General features: G+C 44.3%; 1 protein-coding gene and 1 long non-coding RNA gene across 2 annotated transcripts in view; one reads left to right on the forward strand and one right to left on the reverse strand.

The window, feature by feature from the left end:
* The window catches only part of PLEKHA2 (pleckstrin homology domain containing A2), a 70,401-nt gene extending 69,560 nt beyond the window's left edge, over window positions 1-841 (reverse strand). The window contains exon 1 of the mRNA XM_070598858.1: window positions 702-841. The gene's annotated coding sequence lies outside the window, so the exon portion shown is untranslated. The remainder of the gene's footprint in view (window positions 1-701) is intronic.
* LOC139080130 (uncharacterized) lies at window positions 716-15,492 on the forward strand. The gene is made up of 6 exons (XR_011534353.1): window positions 716-854; window positions 8,500-8,586; window positions 9,095-9,167; window positions 11,526-12,771; window positions 13,628-13,790; window positions 14,025-15,492. It is a non-coding gene; the product is annotated as an uncharacterized lncRNA (long non-coding RNA).
* Window positions 15,493-16,948: the final 1,456 nt, after the last annotated feature.

Below are 16,948 nucleotides of genomic sequence, written 5' to 3' on the forward strand. Positions count from 1 at the left end.
AAGCAAAAACGTAAGCAGAAACAACAATAACAAAACTGACAACATTCGTGAAAGGAGGAAAGCTTTGGAAGGAAACCAGGGCAATGAATCAGGTTTGAGCAGAGCAAAGAGTGTGGGTACAGTGTGGGCAAAACATCTCTGTCCTGTCATCTCAAAAATAGAGGCTAAAAAAAGGAGAGCGAGCAGCAACCGCTTCTTTCAGGGCAGAAACCAAATTTATGTAAAATGTGTGAATATTCTCCTTTACAGTCTAGCCCGTGTATATTTATTGCAGTAAAATAAAAAATATTATTCAGGTCCAGCTACATTTTTGATCCTGTTTGGTGCTCTCTCGAGCTGTTCCTTAGGAAAGATACCGACCAGCCTTCCGTTTTTTCTTTCTCCTTCTGTTCCTATTTACTAGCACTGCCCTCTCACACTCCCCTCTGATGTCCCAAGCACCAAAAATAATTTGAATTTCAAGCCTTTTTTTGGCCTTCCTGTGGGTGTGGGAGGAGCTCCCTTGGGAATTGTTCTGGATCCAGTCGGCTCCATCTGTAATCTGGCAAAATCTCTGTCTGCAGCCCGCCTCCACCTCCGTTTCTTAATACGTGGGGAGTTCGGATTCCCCTCACCCCCAAGAACGCTCTCTACCTAATCCTCCGATAACCAAAGTGAGAGGAGCCCCCGGGGAGCCCCTGGGATCGGCAGCCTCCACTTACCCCACCGTTTTTGGAGAACAAGGGCTCTGGTACAAAGGAGCCGGCTCCTGGCTAGCCAGAGGAAGCCGCCTCCCGCCGACAGCTTCAAAGGACAAGGTGACTTGCAAGGAGGAGGAAGGCAAGAGCTGTGTCCTTCGATTCAGGAGACCCAAGGCAAGTTCCTGTTTCAAAGATAGAGTTTTAAAAACTGATGAAGTTCAGAGAGTTGTGTGTGTGTTTCCCTCGCCCCAACTCACCACGTGATTCTCCTGCTCTTCCTCTGGGGAACCCCTGATCTGCCGTTCTTAAAAATCTCTCTAGACCTAACCCCTCAACGCCAGCCCTCCTCCCCACCCCTCTGTCATCATGGCCATTCCTTACGTACTGTCTCAATACTCTGGTAAATTTTTGTTATTGACAGGAAAAAGGAAAGGGGGAAAAATGAGACAGAGAAAAAGGATGGTACATCAAAGAGTTTCCTGTGGTTTGGGACAGTTTTAGTTCAAGATTTTCATGACTTGTTTTCCCCTTATCCTTTCTAAGCTGAAGACCCTGCTCAGAGACACTGTCAATTCGCCGTGGAACGTGTTTTCTTCCTCTGATCTTACATAAGACATTCTCCTTAGATCTGGAGTTGGAGGGAGGAGATAAAAGGGGTGATGTCCAAGGAGGAGGAGCCTGTTTCAGGCAGGATCTTCTGTGCCAACCAGAGCCTCTGCCTTCAGCTCTGCAGACTGTGGACGGCTGAGCCAGGGAGAGTATGCCTCTGGGTGCCTGGCCAGAGCCCCAAAGAGAGGGCTCACCTCTCTGTTTTCACAGTACTTGTATATTCCTCTATGTTGGCAGTTTTCTTATATTAAAATGGGTATAATAATGCCTAACACACAATGTTATTGTAAGGAATAAATAAAATGGAAGGGTCTAGTATAGTGCCTGACATACAGTGGACACTAAATTAATGTTTGTTCAGTGTGAAGTACACTTGTCAGGTTACATTTGTTTACCTGTTTGTCTTCCCCACTGGACTCTGAATGTCTTACTCATTTTTATGTCTCCTCTACCTTCGACAGTGCCTGCCTGGAATACAGTAGACGCTAAATACATATTTTTTGATTAATTCATCAATTAATTAATATCTGTTCCTACCCTCACCCCAGCCCCATTTCCCTTGCTGGCCAAGAGTATAGTCTCTGCCCTCTCTCACTATGTTCTCTGGACCAAGGTTCTCAAACTCAAATTCTGGCCAAAAGTTGCTGGCCCCCAAATGGATGAAATGCCAGTACTCTACTTCCTAGAAATACTCAGCAAGTGCACTGAAAGGAAGAGATTAGGAAGCACAGACTCTGGGGGATGTTGGCATTTCTAAGTCTATTGCAGAAATGTGATACATTCAAATTAAAGCAAGAGTCCAAGGTACTGTTTATATCCAAAGTATTTTAAAGAGCAGAGAAGATCAGCTTTCCCAATACCCTTCAAGGAGAGAAGAATGGCATTCTAAAAGAAAGAAAGAGAGAGAGAGGATTGAGGAAGGAAGAAAGAAAGGGAAGACAGGAAGAAAAGAAGGAAGGGAGAGAGAGAGAGAATGAGAGAAAGGAAGGAAGGATGCAAGTAAGAATGAAAGAAAGAAAGAGAAGGGAGTAAAAGGAGGAAGCCTAGAAGAGTGGATTTAAAAACAGGCACATGGAAGGGCTGGCCCATGGAATAGTGGTTAAGTTTGTGTGCTCTGCTTCAGCAGCCCAGGGTTTGTGGGCCCAGATTCCAGGCGCGGACCTACACACTACTTGTGTGTCAAGCCATGCTGTGGCGGCATCCCAAGTATAGAAAAATAGAGGAAGATTGGCAAAGATGTTAACTCAGGGACAATCTTCCTCAAGTAAAAAGAGGAAGATTGGCAATAAATGTTAGCTCAGGGCCAATCTTCCCCACCAAAAACAAAACAACAACAAAAACAGGCACATGGAAATCCCAGTTAAGCATGGTCTACTGAACACATAATTTTATCCCTGCTCTCTCTTAAACCTCCACTAAAATGACAATGAATAGAGGAAAGGAGCATACATCCTCAAGGACGAAGAGAATGTGAAACTATCAATAACCAACAATAAATGTTAAACCTTTAAGAAACATAAAAGCTATGATAAGTGGAAACTAACCTACCATACCAGAAAAACCTAGACCTGCAATGATTGGAAGCCAACAAGAAACCAGATATGTTGCATCTCCAAACCCTAGACAGGCTCAGGGGTTAGGTGACCAGGAACTTTGAAGGGCGTGGCAGGGCAGGTGGTGGTTTGGGTGGGGCTGAAAACAGGAAGATTGGTTGAAAGCTTGCGTGGCGAGGAAGAAGACTGAGAGGTTGAACAAGAAAGGCTCAAGGCTTAGGATCTAAGATCCACCAGGGACAGAAATCAGACAATTCACTGACAACCAGGGGTGAATTCATCATTGAAAGCCTGTATACTAAACAGTAATGCCACCGCTCGTCCTCCATCCCCTTACCCATTTTGGCTGGAAGAATGCTGAAAAAGGCTTATACTTCCCCAATCCCCACCCGCACCCCCAGGCGGGAGTGTGGAGGGGTAATCTCCTCGGAGAGGTCCGCTCAAGGGAAAACCTCTACAGAATCAGGTGTTTGTCTCCCAGTACAACGGCTTTGGTGCAGCCCACCTGTCTTCAAACCCCACACGTGCTTAGCACTTTCAAATAGACTTTTAGTGCCTCACTCATGACTGTGAACCAACCATCAAGGACCATCAAATATTTGAGGGGATCCTCCAACATCAAAGGTGGATCGAGATAAACAAACGGGGAAAGAAGCGGGACTTGTAAGAAACAGAGACAATGCAGGGAGGGGAAAAAAAATTCCTGTCATACTGAGGTAAAAGAAGATACCGTGTTCATTTTTAAAATAATTATAATTTTTTTTAAATACCAAGATGCTCCTTAAAGAGAGCATTCAGAGAACAAGAAAGAAAGAAATGGAGATACAAATATTATCACAGGAAAAAATCCAATAGGAGAGTTGAAAGATAAACTTGAGGAAATTTACCAAAAAGTAACAGAGAAGGACAAGAAATTGAAAAGTAGGAAAGATGAAAACAATTAGATACAAAACCAGGAGGCTCAATATCTGCTAAATGAGAGTGTCAAAAAGAGAAAACAGAGAGGGCCAGCCTGGTGGCACAGCGGTTAAGTTCGAATGTTCCACTTCGGTGACCCGGGGTTGGCCGGTTGGATCCTGGGTGTGGACATGGCACCACTTGGCAAGCTATGCCATGGTAGGTGTCCCACATATAAAGTAGAAGAAGATGGGCATGGATGTTAGCTCAGGGCCAGTCTTCCTCAGCAAAAAGAGGAGAATTGGCAGCAGATGTTAGCTCAGGGCTAATCTTCCTCAACAAAAACCACAACAAAAAAGAGAAAACAGAGAAATTAATTCAAGGCAGAATCCCAGAACTGAAGTACGTCAGTTTCCACATTAAAAGGGCCAATGAGCGCCCAACACAGTGTCTCACACTGACACAGCACCGTGAAATTTCAGAACTTCAGATTTAGAGAGAAGATCCCAAAAGGTTCCAGACGGAAAGAAACAGGTCATGCACAAAGAAGTCAAGGAATCAGAGTGACATCAGGCTTCTGAACAGCAGTACTGGAATTTAAAGAATAAAGAGATCAAGGCCTTCAAAAAAGGAAAACGATTTATACTCTGGACTTCTATACTCAACCAAAGAATAAACTAATCATGAAGAAAGAATATAGGTATTTTTCAAGCACACGTTGTCTCAAAAAATTTACTTCCCATGCACCCATTTTCAAGAAGCTACTGGAAGATGCTCTCCTCCAAAACAAGAGAGGAGACAAACTAAGAAGGTCCCTGGAAGAGACAGGCCTAACAGAGGGGAGAGGAGGAGGGAATTCCCAGGATGAAGGTGAAGGGGGGCTTCAGAATAATAACTATGCATCAGACCGAGAGAAAAGGCAGTCCGGATCAGAGCTGGAGGACAGAGAAATTCCGGATCGCTGGGCCTTGGACACCTCCAAAGAAAAAAATAAGAAATTGAGAGATTACCTGACGTGTGTGTATATATTGGGAAGGATTTTATAATTCTTCATTCTTATTAATTATAAAATTAATATTTTATAATTTATAAAGTTGGAAGATGAATTCATGACAGATACATAGGAAAACCAATTAAACAACAATAACAACAGCAGGGGCCGGCCCGGTGGCACAGTGGTTAAGTGCACACGTTCCACTTCAGCGGCTGGGGTCAGCCCTTCCGGATCCCAAGTGTGGACATGGCACCACTCATCAAGCCATGCTGTGGTAGGAGTCCCACATATAAAGTAGAGGAAGATGGGCATGGATGTTAGGTCAGGGCCAGTCCTCCTCAGCAAAAAGAGGAGGATTGGCAGATGTTAGCTCAGGGCTGATCTTCCTCCAAAGATAAAAAATAAAAAATAAAAAATAAATAAAATAAATAAAACATTGAAAAAACAACAACAACAAAGAGGCAGTTACTAACTCTAGGAAAAACAAAAAGTTATATGGGAAGAAAAAGTAATTGCAGTGTGCTACAAGGCTCTTCTCTGAACAATGTTTATATAAATACTAATGTAAACATTAAACATTGATTTGATAAAAATTGTAACTAGAAGAGAGAATAGTATGGGAGCTAAAAATCTCATGTTCCATAGTAAGATGTACATAGAAGGAAAAATCAAAAACTAGCAGCGTAAGCATGATACAGGAAACTAAGAAGATAAAGAGCATTGAAAACCGCTGAGTTTAAAGTGATTGTCTCTCAGATGAGGGCAGCAATTGAAGCAAGGAGATGTTTTTCATTATAAGCCTTTAGCACTACTTGATTTTTTAAACTGTATGCATCTGTTGCTTCCATAATGATAATTTGAAACTCAGCAAGACAGGCGTTCTGAGTTCTGGTCCTGGTTTTCTTCCTCCCAAGCTATAGGATCTGTTTCTTGTATGTCAATTGAGGGACGAATGACGCCCGGCTCCCTACTTCTCAAAGTGAGGTGATAATCAGAGACCAGGGGGTGGAGACCTCCAAACACCTTTCTTGTCCTCTGAACTCCTGGCATTTGATGTTGTCCCTTTTCCACAATAATTATAATATTTATTCAACCACTAGAGTAAATTGGAGGAGATTTGGGGACACCTTTATGGAGCTTGTGAGAAGTTTTTTTTTTTTTTTTAAAGTTGATTTTTTTTTTTTTTTAAAGATTTTATTTTTTCCTTTTTCTCCCCAAAGCCCCCCGGTACATAGTTGTGTATTCTTCGTTGTGGGTTCCTCTAGTTGTGGCATGTGGGACGCTGCCTCAGCATGGTCTGACGAGCAGTGCCATGTCCGCGCCCAGGATTCGAACCGACGAAACACTGGGCCGCCTGCAGCGGAGCGCGCGAACTTAACCACTCGGCCACGGGGCCAGCCCCTTGGGAGAAGTTTTTATTACATTTTCTTTTATATAAGATGATGATAAGATCCAAAGAGTAAGTGCAGCCTAGGGAAGCCGGTCTCTACCACCTGTTTGATAACGTCATGACCGTCCTTGTGTCCTAAATCTGATCAGATATTTTTGGCCTTTCTCCCCAAACCGTTGAAAACCTTCTGATGGTAGGGACCATAACTAACATGTTTCTTGTTTGTTTGGCTGGTGGGGTTTTTTGTTTCTGCATTCCCCACTGAGCATGACAGTGGCTTGATAACTCGCTGCTGAGCAAGCAGGGGGAGGCCTGTTCCTGTCTTGGTGAGCGGAGGAGGAGTGCACGTGTCCCTAAAGGGGACGTATTTATTGTAAAAGAAACTAAAAAGAGCAGGATGACCCTGGGGGATTTTGGTCAAAGAGCCTGATGCACTGCTCGAGTGGTTCTCTGTGCCACCCCTCTTTGTATTTTTTGCTGGTTGCTTGGGCCAGGTCCTTGACACATCACTGGATTAGGACCAGAAAACATCCAGACGTTAGCTATACTGTGCCTTTAAGATGCTGGGTGACCTTGAGAAAGTTAGAAATGATCGTTTAGCCTCATTTATTCTCCCTCCACCCCAATCCCCAGTAAAATAAAAAGATTGGACCAGCTGATTGCTACTGGCCCTTCTAGTGCTAAGATCATAGGAGTCATGACTGTTTACACATTAGAGGACACACTGACAGGGCTTCTGGGGGCCCCATGCTGCCCTGCGGAAAGGAACGGCCTGAATGATAATGGCCTTGTTAAATGTGGAGGAAAGGAGGAATAATAGACAGCACCAGGTGGCAGAGGGCGCAGCCAGGCAACAGATGTGAAAAGGGAAGTAAAATAATGTGCGCATAAACCGCAGGTGGAATAGTTCATGAAGAAAAGAGCATCTCCACCCAATTCACTCCAGGTCACCTTGGCAGGAAGGTGCCATTCACCTGCACAGTTTGTGCAAAGCTCAGTAATTCCAGAAACCGGGAACAACGTTATTTCCACCCGAGTCACTGATTTTGATGAGGATCACTGGTAACTATGTGAGGAAAAAAGCCAGTGAGCATCTGGTGCAAGGGCTGGGAGGGTGGAGGTGGGAGGAAGGGAAATCTGGAAAGCAGTTGAATAATTACCAGGGATGGAGAACTGGTTACAGTGTCTGCCCAGTCCGTGTGTACACTCCTCCACTTTGGAGAAGGCCCCTCCCCACACCGCAACTCTCCTGAGACATGCCCTTCTCCCTCCCCAGCTCTGGTTCCAGAGGGGAGTCTCCATGGTGGTTGTCAATGGACACCTGCTCCAATTTGAACCCATCATGGTGTCCCACCCATCTGGCTCAGTTGATTGGTCCAGGGATGAGTCTGTGACCTGAGTCTGGCCAATTAGTCAAATTATTTGGGATATTTCAAATTAGAGCTGGGTAAGAAAAAATTCCAGATCTTCTTGTGTGTGTCAAAGCTGGCGGTAGGCCAACCCATGGCTACTGGAGAAAGTTGATCTGAGATAATGAAGCCCCCAGGCAGGAAAAAGAAGAATATTAGGAGTTCTAGGGGCTGCTGAGCAGTCGGTTCCCTACAGCCCTAGGAGAGCTAACATGTGAGAAAGTAAAAACCCCATGTGAGGTTCTAGAAGCTTCTCATCGAAGCCCCCCTTTTCCTTAAGCTATGTTGCGTTATTTCTGTTGCGTGTGACTGAGTCCCACCTAATGCTCCAAATCTAATTGGCTTTTTAAAAATGCAGACCTTCTTATTTAATTTCAAATAAGTTCCTACAATTAGTAAAAATCCGTGATTTGAAATGCACTTTCTACCAGTTTTGGAGCCAGTCAAATAATTTTGGTTAGAAATAAATTGATGTCTAAGAATTTTCTGCACATTTGGTCTAGACTTTTGAACAATGAACCTCTCAGCAGTGAAATAACACAGTCAGGCAAACGTATGAGATGTGGAACAAGGGCATTATCTTGCTGTTTGTTTAACATAGTCATGTTTTTCAAGTTCACTATTTAAAGTGAACATTTGACTCTAAATGCTCTTGACGTGGCTGCTTCTTCTTTGGCTAAGCCTACCAGATAATCTGGGTTTGCCATTATGTGACATATGTGCATTATTTCCCTCCTGTGCCCACACTCAACACAGCTAACTGACCACGGGGTCCTCATCACCTCAGTCAGAGGCTCTCAATCTCACCACAGCCTTCCAGGCAGGTCACTGGTTGACCAGAGCTGGTAAATGAGTGAAATCTCTTCACCCTCCTTGAACTAGGCAGTTTCAATTCTGTCTTGCATTAAGCTCCTCAGTGGAATGCGTTCATGCATTTATTAATTCTTGAGTGCCTTCTTTGTGGCAGGCCCTGTTCTAGGTGCGTGGGACGCAGTGGTCAAGAAAACAGCCCCTGCCTCATGGAGGTCACGTGTACAAGGAAACAAACAGTGATGTAAGTGTGGCAAGTACTCTGAGTAAAATGGAATGAGAGCAGCAGAGAGTCACTGAGACCCGAGGTATGCTTAAAATATGGTGGTTAGGAAAGAACTCCCCTGAGGAGGTGACAGTTGAGCAGAGACCTGAACGGGGTTAAGACTGAGCTGTGACAAGATCTGGGGGAGGAGAGGTCCAGGTAAAGGGAACGCAAGTCAAAGGGCCTGTGTGGCACTGAGTTCTGCTCATTCAAGGAATAGCAGGAAGGCCCTTGTTGCTGGAGCCCAGTGTACACGGGGAAATGTGTAGGAGACAAGGTCAGAAAGATGGGCAGGGCCATGTCATGTGCCGATGTGGTAGGAGGTATGATCAGCAGCATTTCACATCTGAAACAATGAGTAGTTCACACCTGAGACAATGCATTGACGTTAAGAGTTTGGCTCTTTTGTTTTATCTTTTTGCAACCATATTTAAAAGTATAATTGGGTCTCATGGTGACTTTTCACTTCTCCCACCTGTGCCCCCAGCCACCCATTTCCTGTCCCCACAATCACCCTTGATGGCTTCTTGTGCATCCTTCCAGAGATATTTTATGCATCGGTAAGAATATTTGCATACATTTTTTTAACCTCCTATTTTACAGAAATGTTAACATACTATGTAAATTGTTCTTTACCTTGTAAGGAATTTTGGAAAACTAGGCTCACAATTAATCAGGAATTGAATAAAGATGGTAGAACATGCACTTTAGCCTCTCCCTCCCACCTCTCCAGAATTGTCAGAAAATGTACTAAAGGATTTGGGAATACTGTACTACTGACTCTAAAATATGGTCTGCTCAGCATTCGGTTTCAAAAGCCTTGTGAAATCTAAATTCAACCAGCAACATGTAGTCATAAACTCATTAGGCTACTTCCGCAGAGTCAATGACATTCTGTTTAGAAATGGTGCAAAGGGCAGAAAACTCAGGAAACTAGGCCTCAGCTTCTTCTGGCTTTGTCACCAAATTTCTCTATAACCTCAGGTAAACCACCTCACAATCTGAAAGAAGGAAGGAAGGGTGGGAGGGAGAGGACGTCAGTCTGGGCTTAGTCTTTCCTGAGAGTGGAAGTCTGTGTGTATGATAATAAACCAAAGAGAGAAACTCCGTGCCCTCATGCAGTCTACATTCCAGAGGATGAAAAAGACAATAAATGACATAAATAATTAAAATATATAGTACAGTCACATGTCGCTTAACGACAGGATACATTCCGAGAAATGAATTGTTAGCCTATTTTGTCATTGTGTGAACATCACAGAGTGCACTTACACAGACCTAGATGGTATAGCCTACGGCACACCTGGCTATATAGTGCTAATATGGGATCGCCAGCACATATGACGTCCGTCGTTGACTGAAACATTGTTATGTGGCGCATGACTGTATATTAAATAATAATACGTGCTAAGAAAGAAAAATAAAGCAGGAAAGTGGGAAGGAAGTGAAGGAGCCAGCAGGGGGAAGTCTGGGGGTCAGAGACAGAGAGAACAGCAAGGGCAAAGGCCACGGACGTGAAAGCCACCTGCTCAAGACAGGAGAAGATGGGAGAGCAGAAACGAAGAAGGCGCCTCGGACATTGGGGACACCATGGAGCCGCTGTTTGTTCTGGATTGTCTTCTGGGCTTCTCTGTAAGTCATAAAAAAACCCCTATTGAATTAAGTCATTGGAGATGAGTTTCTGCTGGATGTAGCTGACCAGAATCCTTAGTTGATTCATTCACTTATTTTAAAAATAATTTTTTTAAGTGGATTGCTGTAGTAGCAATTGTTACGTTCTTTGGGGAGAGCAATTTTCAAAAGCCTTAAAATAGTTTTACTTTTTGGTCCAGTGATTCCAACTCTAGAAATCTATCCAAAGGAGATAATCTGAAATGAAAAAATTATGCACAATATGTTGTGAGCTGAATTGTGTCCCCACAAAATGCATATTTTCAAGCCCTGATGCCCTCAGAATGTGACTGTGTTTGGAGATAGGGTCTTTAAAGAGGTAATTGAGTTAAAATGAGGTGTTAGGGTGGGCCTTCATCCAATCTCACTGGTGTCCTTAGAAGAAAAGGAAATTTGGGCACAAAAGGAGACACCAGGGATACACACGTCCACAGAGAAAACCACGTGAGGACACAGCAAGAAGGTGGCCATTTGTAAGTCAAGGAGAATGGCCTCAGGCCCAGCCCTGGTGGCCCAGTGGTTAAGTTCGGCACGCTCTGCTTCAAGGCCTGGGTTTGGTTCCCGGTGTGGACCTACACCACTCTGTTAGCAGCCATGCTGTGCTAGTGGCCCAAATCCTAAAAAATAGAGGAATATTGGCATGGATGTTAGCTCAAGGCAAATCTTCCTCAGCCAAGGAAAAGAAAAAAAAAAAGGAGAAAGGGCTCAGAAGAAACCAAAACTTCCAACACCTTGATCTTGGACTTCTAGCCTCCAGAACAGTGAGAAAATAAGTTTCTGTTGTTAAGCCACAATCTGTGGTATGATGGCAGCCCTAGCAAACTAATGGGCAACAATTTTTTCTAGAAGTGTATATTATATATGTATATTGAAAATAGAGAGAAATTAGAAATAGCCTAAAACTGCATAAATAAGGGAAAGGATATTATACAGTCATCAAAATGCTAAGGCTGTATGGAAAAAACGCTTACAAGATAATGTTTAGAGAAAAAGCAAGATACAATTATGTATATACCTATATCTGATAAATATATAGGACCTTAACTATTTTAATGTACTCCCACAGAGTAGACTTCAGAAAGGAAACTATATCATCTAGACTGAGGATCTGGTTCTTGGTCTCAAGTGCACGTATTATATGGATTAAATTCCTGCCCAAATATTCAAAGCGGCGGGTTAAATGCCATTCTGTACTTCGTCCCTTAGCTGGCCCGCAGGGTGACTAAAACCTTTTGTTCTTTTCTCAGAGAGGCCAGGCAAGGGAAGGCATGTCTCGCAGCCCTCTGGAAACTCTCCTTTGGGTTGTGGCATCACGGACACCCGCCTAAGCAGCAATGGGGACCACCATCCCACGAAGTCTGAAGGAAGGCCTGCACAGTCAAACGTTCCTTCTATCCGCGTGGGAAATGTTCTCAGAGAGAACCAGCGCTCATCTCCTCTTTCTCCCATGCACAAGCATACCCTTTCCTTCCCCAATTTAACTCATGCCTCTCCTTTGACTTCAGATACCCTATGTGTTGACAATTCCTAAATATGTATCTTTAGCTTGGACCTTTCTCCTTAACTCTCGATTCCCATGTCTAATTGCTTCCTAGTGTGCTACCCCTGAATGCCCTAAACTTGATATTCCTAAGACTGACCTCATTGATTGTGCCTTATAAATCTCTCTGCTGCATTCCCTCTCTATAAAGGATAACCATCTACTCAGTCACCCAAGCCAGAAATCTAAATGTCATTCTTACTCCTCCTCTCTCTCACCACCCACATCCATTTAGTCATCAAGCCATATCAATTCTCACTGCTTCACATCTCTTTATTCTGTCCCCTCCTCCCCATTCCCTGCCTTAGTTCAGGCCCTTATCAGCTCTTGTTTGATGTGTCATCATTCATTCATTCATTCAGGTCTAGGGACATGTTGGTGAATAAGACAAGGATGACCCTCCAAGAAGCCATGGAGAAGCAGACAGGGCCCTTCTGGGCAGTGATGAGAAGCCTGGAGTTTCTTTTACTCTCTTGGGAGATTTTGAGCAGGAGAGTGAGATGTCTTCCTGGGCCTGCTCCTCCAGTCCTTCTTCAGTATGGCTTCCAGGTTGATCTTTCTATAACAAAAATCTGATTATGTCTCTCTGTGCTTTTAAAAACTTTCAATGGCTCCCATTTGCCTACAGAATAACACCCAAAATCCTTGGGCTGGCCTGCAAGGCCTTTCATGATCTTTCCTATGTTTCTCTCCATTCTTATTCCTCCCTGTGCCTCCTTATCCCCTTTGCTTTGGCCGTGCAAAGTGACTTTCAGATCCCCCGATGGCTTCTGCTATTTCACCGCTGTATCTTTACTCATGATTCGTCTCTTCTGAGCACAGTGTTCCCTACCCCATCTTCAAACAAAAATCTACTCATCTTCCAAGACAAAGATCAAATGTCGCCTCATCTGTGTCGTCTTTCCTGATCACTGCCCCCAAATAGAAGAACCAGTCCCTCCTTTGTGCCCTTGGTATGCACTGGATGAACTTCTAGTGTAATCCCATTAACACTTATGGCACTTCTCAGTTTACAGGCATCTTCCCTTGTTCACATATGACCCTCTCTTACTCATATTTGTTCCCAACCACTTAGCATAGATCTTGGAATACTTTGTTGTATAAAGAGAATGAGTTTCCCTCCGTTTTGCATATTTAGAATACACATGACAGTTCTGCCAAAGGAGTAGGAGCCCAGATGCTTGAAGCTCAGGAAGAATTTTAATGAAAATGTCAGATGAGACTTACAGCAGATCTACCTGTCTTGAGCTATTAGTGTCCCCACCATTTGCTGCATCATCATGTTGATCCTCCTTGGTAAGGATGGAATGGGGAAAGAGTTTGAGCAGGTAAAAATATCTATGTGGCAGGGGTTGTTTTGAAACCTATTTACTTGTCAGGCTCCTCTAAGCGTTCTGGACTGTGCACATCACCACACGTCTCTGCAGTGCGCACACCATCACACACGGTACCACGGGGTCCATCAGCTAGTCCGTGCAGCACCGTTGGACACTGAACTCATCACTTTCTAATTTCCTCTAAGTGTTCCGCACTGTGGAGTGTAGGCTGGGGAGAATAAAGGACTAAACACTTGTTCCCTATAGTTGGGGAAGGGAGATCATGACTACATTCATGGAAGACACTAATTGATATTTGTCAGTTGACACACTGATATGTGAGACGTAATTAGAAAGTGACCTAGGACTGTATGATCAAATGCTGGATGGTATGTTACAGGCAGTAAGTGCTGTAGATTTTTTTCAGGGTCTCTTAACCTTGATGTCGCAGGTCAATATGTGGCTTCTACCAGCTTGTGTCTGCTTACCATAGGCTGGGCCACAAATGAGGATGAACCAGAAGAGAATCAGGAAGTGACTGCCCAGCACTCAGAGTAGTTTCCCTGCTACATAATCAACGTGCTTGCCACGGACTGAGAAATACATTCGGAACGTGTGCCCGTCCTGCCTTTTCAGCAGCTGCGTCTCCGAAGAAGGTGAGCGAAAATTGACCTGGAGCAGCCTGGAGGTTGCAAGCTTTGCTGAACCCTGGGAAATATATATGGGACCAGAGCTGTCTGTGCATTCTGCTGTCCAAGGTCAAGAGAACTGTTGTCACAGATTACTTTTTTATGAGTTCTCACTGAAAAAAGGCATAATGGGCTACCAAAGGCAAATGTGCTTCTCATGAAGAAGACCAATGCTAGTAAATTTTCTTGCTCCCTAAACAGCTGCAGCTCCAGCAGCTTCACCAAGAAGACATCATGGCCTGCGCCAGGATCGCAAGTAGCCGTACTCAGGAGAGGGCAGCTGGCTGGAGCTCAGATGAGATGTAATCATTACCAGTTTCTGAAGAAAGATTTGAAAACTTTACATCAAACTAGAGGTTATGATGGCTCACCCTTCCACAAGTCCCATTTGCAGTGACTTCACTCCGTCTTATGCAGCAAGCAATGTGCAGCTTCTTGGTGAAGTTTAAGTCAGTGTTTCTCCTCACTTAATGGTACAAAATTTCAGTTGACTTTTGTTGTAGCTTTCCATACGTTTACTTCTTGACTCACCAAGCTAATTTGATACATAAGACACAATGTCTTCAGAGCAGCCTATGCAGTTTTGCACACAACACTCTCATACTAAATATCTTTGCTTGACCAACATATGGAGTTTTAGCTTTTTAGATGACAGTGAGACATTTCCTACTGATTAAATATCACCTAATAGAGAGTCCATATTCACATAGTTTCAATTGCACACAAAAAGTTCTTTATTGCAGTTTTCAGCTGGTTTTTACCTCTGAACCTCTGAGACAAGAGTTTCTTATATTCCCATTTGCTGGATCACAATTTTCTTTGTTTTTTTTTCCTTTCCTTTTCTTTTTTTTTTTTTGGTAAGGAAGATATGCCCTGACCTAACATCTGTTGCCAATCTTCCTCTTTTTGCTTGAGGAAGATTGTTCCTGAGCCAACATCTGTGCCAGTCTCTATTTTGTATGTGGGATGCCACCACAACATGGCTTGATGAGCAGTATGTCAGTCCACACCCAGGACCCCAACCCACGAAGCCCAGGCTGCCCAAGCAGAGCGTGCGAACTTAACAACTACACCACCAGGCTGACCCCGATCTTCTTTAATCTTTTCTTCTTCAGAGGTAGAACTTGTGTCTTCAAAGGCAAAGGAGGAGTTGAATTCTATAGCTCTTCTCTGTGGATAAGAGCTAGCACAATTTGTCAAGTCTATTGTGTAGCCAACGCAAAGCCCCGTCTCCAATGCAGGTTTCAAGTGAGGTGTGGGGGAGGCAGGCAGTGTTCCTATCCTTCCTCTGAACGTCAGCTGTAAACACAAACTCACTCTGGAACTAAGACCCTAAATCTTGGTTCTAAAAAGTAAAACAAAGCTATTGATAACATGTGTGACTACATCCCAATTAGCTAATTTGTTTTTTGATTAGCTGCTTACGTTAGCCACATCACCCCAAGTAATCAGGTCTTTGCTTTCTAACATAAGCTTAGTGGTAGTCTTTGGGTAAGTCACTCCAAGTTTCACTTAAAAGGGACCAAGAAACTCAAAAACTGAAGACAGAATTAGACACACCAGCTCCAAAAATTATGTACCCCAAATTCAGCTTTGGTTAGTTGGCATCTCCCCGCCCCCATCTTCCATAATTAAAAATTTGGAGTGTGCGTGTGCACTAGATGATTCATCCACGCTGCTCTGGAAATTGTCTCTGGTGGTGACAGGAAAGCTGATCCACCCTCTGCCCTCCCCGCTGTGGGGTGGAGATGCAGAATATCAGCTCTGCGGCACTGTCACCGGCGCGTCGTGGCCTTCTTTATTTAGGTACAGCGCTCTTAGGCATCCTGCTCCCACCGGAGCTTTTCATCTCCTGATCACATTTCCCCATCGTCTCCATCTGCCTTGACACCCAAAGTGTGCGTGCCCTAAAAGAGGGTGAGGACCCCAAGATCCCTAGGGTCCTTGGAACCCACAGAACAGGCGCCTCCCACAAATGGTCTCCTCGCTCTATGGTCTGCACATCCAAGGAGATTACATACTATTTTCCAGCTTTATCGGTGTGAGAGCCTGGCTCTCTCTTCCTGCTTCTCTAAGATTCTCCTCTGCAAAGGTGCCAAAAATTCATTTTCTTTGAACTTTCAGTAATTCTGATGCTGATTATATTAACAGAGATTCTGAAACTTCTGGTGGTACCAGCTCTTGGGTTTCTTTTTACAACATTTGGGGGGCACATCTGTGTTCTGAAGTTCAGGCTGACCACCCTAAAAGCAAGAGTACTTCTGTGGGAATTGCCCTTTTCCCCTCCCTTCTCCAGGCCCTCTCTAGATTTTCACTTTCTGGAGGAAAGCCAGACTTTTTTTTTGCTTTTCTCAGCTGTAGATTTTCAAGTTAGCCCCAGCAGGCTTCCAGCCCTCCTTCCTGCCTCTCTCTTCTTTCTTTCCCCTCCTGGCTCCTGTTCAACGACTACAGCTCTCCAGGAGTATTTATGGACCAGGGTGTCTATTGTGACCTTGTGATGGCACTAATCCCTCGGCTTGAGGCTGCTCTGCTCTGACAGTCACAAGGGTGACTGGGGGTGGAGCGGGGAGGAGGATAGTGCATCATCCAGGAGTGGTGTGGGTATTTATAGAACAGCCCTCTTCCTTTCCTTTCTGGAGTTGTCTGTAATGCGGCAGATGCCGTATCCTCAAAAACTCCCCCTGGGATATGATGATGGAGACCCAGTGCTCCAGAGGGAAAGGCCAGTGTTCTTGGAGTCCGGGCACGAAGGGATGCTACCCCCACCTCCATGGGACAAACCCAAGGAAGCCACAGTTGCTAGGGATGATCGACCACTGAGCAGTATGACTTCCTCAGAGCCCCAGAGGTGCGTCCATATGCTCCTGCCTGGGGACACCTGACTCAGCCGCCTCGGGGAGTGTGAGTCAAATTCCTGGGAAACTCTAGCCTCATTCTGGCAGTATTTGGGGTCTGGCAGGCCTGACAATCCCTTTGGAATGTTTGAAAAGCAGTCTGGGAAATTGTTGTTAGAGTAAGAAAGAAGACAGATGAAAGGAGGCCTGACTTTGGATGTCTTGTAGAACGGAATTGCCACTAACTGGATTAAGAAAAAGGAGAGAAAAAAATCAGGACTTTGAGAAAGG

The sequence above is a fragment of the Equus przewalskii genome, chromosome 28, assembly GCF_037783145.1.
Source record: "Equus przewalskii isolate Varuska chromosome 28, EquPr2, whole genome shotgun sequence".
Taxonomy (NCBI): Eukaryota; Metazoa; Chordata; class Mammalia; order Perissodactyla; family Equidae; genus Equus; species Equus przewalskii.